This window comes from Musca autumnalis, unplaced genomic scaffold (assembly GCF_047663935.1).
Source record: "Musca autumnalis isolate F117 unplaced genomic scaffold, ASM4766393v1 scaffold_5, whole genome shotgun sequence".
Taxonomy (NCBI): domain Eukaryota; kingdom Metazoa; phylum Arthropoda; class Insecta; order Diptera; family Muscidae; genus Musca; species Musca autumnalis.
The window spans coordinates 129206477-129210682 of NW_027412088.1; the positions used below are offsets into that span (position 1 = coordinate 129206477).

General features: G+C 31.5%; 1 long non-coding RNA gene across 1 annotated transcript; it reads left to right on the forward strand.

Moving 5' to 3' along the window:
- On the forward strand, nucleotides 1-370 carry LOC141406159 (uncharacterized). Its single transcript, XR_012413330.1, has 2 exons — nucleotides 1-117; nucleotides 214-370. It is a non-coding gene; the product is annotated as an uncharacterized lncRNA (long non-coding RNA).
- Nucleotides 371-4206: the final 3836 nt, after the last annotated feature.

Consider the following 4206-nt stretch of genomic DNA (forward strand, 5'->3'; position numbering starts at 1 on the left):
GTTCGAAAAAAAAATGTGAGGACTGGAGTGCCTTTTTCACGACTCCGGTTGAACTGCATCAAAACATGCCGTGACAGAACTAGTCCACATTGCACTACTTCCAATTTATTTTGCTGGGTATATTAACAAAATTATTTTCCTTTCTTCCCCTTTCTTATATGTATCAATCTCCCTACTGAATCTTTCTGTTTCCAATCTCTTATATATTTTCAGGATGAACACAATGGACCAAAAGGTCTTCGAATGAAGCAGCTATGATGAATTGTAGCTGCGCATCCTTAAACCTAACCTAACCTACACCAAATTATTATTGCATACTTTAGAGAGCTGTAATTTTGCTTTATAATAAAAAATGCATATTTGCATTGAATTCAAGGTTTTTGAATTAGGTAAGTAAACGCACAACTCACCTAATTCAAGAACCGTGTATTAATTCATGGATTTCTAAGTGAATGGAGTCAAACGATGTAAGCATTTTTTAATTATTAGGCAAACCTACTTTTTGTGTATAAAAACATGCAACAATTTCAAAGGTAGTGGTATCGCAAAATTTTGAATATGTTATGTCATTTTAATATTGTCTAAATATGTCCATTCGGAATAATTTGAGTTGGGGATTTAAGGAATATATCGCTAGTTTTATTTATTTCTAATGATCGCTAGGCCTAGTATTTTGCATATTAAAAAAATGAATTCTGATATTTTTACTCGATTTGTACATATTTTTGCGTTTTATTACATATTCACATTGCCATATTTTTTACGCCTAATCGGTATTCACGGTGCTCTTGAATCAAATTTAAATGGAAGGTGCCTACACCTGGGAAGTTTTTGCGGATTCTGAAACTACAATGTTCATAGATGAGAAAAATCAAAAAATAAAAAAAATCGCCGAAGCGCTTTTTAAATAAATCGCGATACAAGTTGACATTTTTAGGGGTTGTTTAGGTTTTTGCGATTTTGGTTGGAAACCGCAAGTCTTATCAAAAAGAAAATGTTGTAGCTATCAAAATTCTCTACAAGATTGACCTTAATGATATTTTCGTAGGTTTTACAACTTTTGAGATATATGGGCATGTTCTGGCATTCACCTCTGCACCTCACGTGTATCGAACACACCCAAAGCTGTTCTGCAACACACTTTACACCTAGTTGGGGTGTATTCCTCACACTGAAATTTTGATGGCGAGAGCTGAGTGAATCCTTATTTTTTAAAGAAAATAATTGAAAATTCCTACAAAAAAAACTGCATAGAACTAAAATTTAATTTGTTTTCTATGAGCATTTAAAAAAATATTTAATTTTCTTAACAAAATATGATTTAAAAATGTATTTTTTCTTGAAGTACTAAATTCAACATGTAGGGGCTCTTGTACGAGTTCGTTTCTTTGTTTACGTCTGTTTCGTAAACAATCGAAAGAACAAAGCGTACATACCCACACACGCATGTGTATTCGTTGATGCGCCAACACAGACTGATATTTTTTCATTGTTAATGATAAAGTTTGAAAGCTCTAATAAAGCTTTCCAAAGTTCTTTCGTGAAATATGAAAGCTCTTTTCACGTGAAATACAGAACAGCAATTACTTTTACAGGTGAAGTGCATGTGTGATGTGAAATGGACGCACGGTGAATTCCAGAACATGCCCGATAGAAGTTGAAACTGGGACAATTCAATTTAATTCTGTATCGTCTCCTTATAAAACAATGTCATGACTGCAATTTTCCAACTTAAACTTATATAAGCCAGTCTTGTAGAGAATTTTCACAGATATGATTTTCTCAGGTCCCATGCCGATAAGACTTGCCGTATTCAAGCAAAATCGCGAAACCCTAACAAAAAATCCTAAAAATGTAAACTGATCTTTTTTATCTCAAAAATGGTACATCCCGAGAACAGATCATAAACGTCAATCCTGTAGAGAATGTTCACAGTTACATTTTCTTTAGAATCGTGAAAACCTAAAAAACATCTAAAAATGTGAATTTTGAATAAAATCCCTACAGCGATTTTTTTGTTGTTTTTGGATTTTTCTCATCTATGAACATTCAGAATTCACAAAAACGTCCCCTGTATAAGCGGTTTTCATTAAAAGTTAGTTAAGGTGCACCCTTCATGACATTGTTTTATAAGGGGGGCGATACAGTCAGTGCATTGTCCCAATTTGAACTTCAATATCTCAAAAATAGTAAAACCTACGAAAATACCGTAAAGATCAGTCTTGTAGAGAATTTTCATAGCTACAACATTTTCTTCGGTCTAATTTTGATAGCACTTGCGGTTTCTAAGCAAAATGGTGAAAACCTAAACAACCCCTAAAAACGTCAACTTAAATCGCGATTTATTTAAAAAGCGCTCCGGCGATTTTTTTTTTGTTTTTTGATTTTTCTCATCTATGAACATTGTAGTTTCAGAATCCGCAAAAACTTTCCAGGTGTAAGCACCTTCAATTTAAATTTGATTCAAGAGCACCGTGTATTATGAAAAACAAAAACATCAGTTTTTAAAAATTATCGTGACAATAAAAATTAATTGAATTGGTAATAGATCAATTGTATACCTTTAAACCAAAAAAAAACCAACCCCGCATTTTTTACAATCAAAACAATAATTTGGCATATCATTGGTGTCATGCTTAAGTGTTCCATACGCCATTTTTGACAATTTGAGTTACAAGTACCTTTCAAAAACTATTGTTCCTCTCAAAAAATGATGATGTTTGGAACAAAAATTGCCCAATTTTGTCAAGTTACGTATGTAAAAAACAACTTTTTTCTTCCTATAAAATGTTGCCTATTTTAATATTAATTTTAATTCATTTCTCGTTGGAGTCGAGCTTAATGACCGATGATTTTTGCAAGTGAAAAAGGAAAGCCGAAGATTTGAACCCACACAACCACCATTATGTGGACATGTTTCGCCTTTTGTAGAGACTCATCAGACATATCGGCCGTGGAATGGCATCGCTATCCATCAAACATTTCCTTTTTCAAATGTAATTTTGTTTTTACAAAGATTCATACATATTTTAATTTACTTATGCCCGTAATTTCAACTTATGGGTAAACGGGTAGGTAGCTACCTATTAGTTATCTTTACCTACGCGTTTGGTAATTTATACATGCCATTTACCGAGGCGTGTAAATTTTGAAATCATGTGGTAATATTGGTGATTTTCATTCAGGACTTCGCGAAATCATTGCCACATAGAAGTGTTTTACAACTTTTAACACATTGGCAACGATTAACCAGGTAAAATCCTTGGTGTAAGTAACACGGCCGTTTTTGACTCGGTAACGTTACCTATGCGTTGAAATTATAAAATGTTGCTTACACGGGAGATATCTGTGAACTCACAGATAGTTACGTGTTGAAATTACGGGGATTAAGGGACTGGCATAATTATGATAAAATTTGAACAATTTTCACTTAAAAAAATTTATGGTTCAATTTGAACAATTTTCACTTAAGAAAAATTATGTAACAATTTGAACAATTTTCACTTAAAAAAATTATGATAAAATTTGAACAATTTTCACTTAAAAAAATTTATGATACAATTTGAACAATTTTCACTTAAAAAAAAATATGTTACAATTTGTTTGGAACAAATTGTTTTAAAGGACAAGGTTTAAAAATTGAAGATGAATAGTGTTTAAATCAAGACATTTTAAAATGTATTGTTATATGAAACTAAAATTAAGTTTTGTTTGAATTTAACGCCTCCCGCTTAATAAAATACATGTAAGATATTTAACGGGCATGTTCTGGCATTCACATCTGCACTAGGGTTTTGACTTTTTACAACCTCATATCCCTGTATCATAGTGTGATGAGTTTTGCCATAAGATTACATAAAATCATAATTATAAGGTGATTCGGTGAAAAAACCTCACGCACAAAATGATTTTAAAATTTGAATTTATCAAAATTATGGACAATTTTTTGAAGTCACTGTAAGCAGATATACAATTGAAAATAAACTTTGGAGTCACATGTGATAATTAAACTTACATAACATTTACTTCTCACTAATTTTCTTCAATTCTGAGAATCGTAAAAATGTCGTAAACGCTTTTATTTAAAGATACAATTTTTTAACAAAAAACAAAAATTTTTAAATTTTTTCAAAGTGGTTTGTGCATGACTTTTTTCAATATTTGAATGAAATAAACATTATTATAGTTATTAATTAGTAGGCTTAT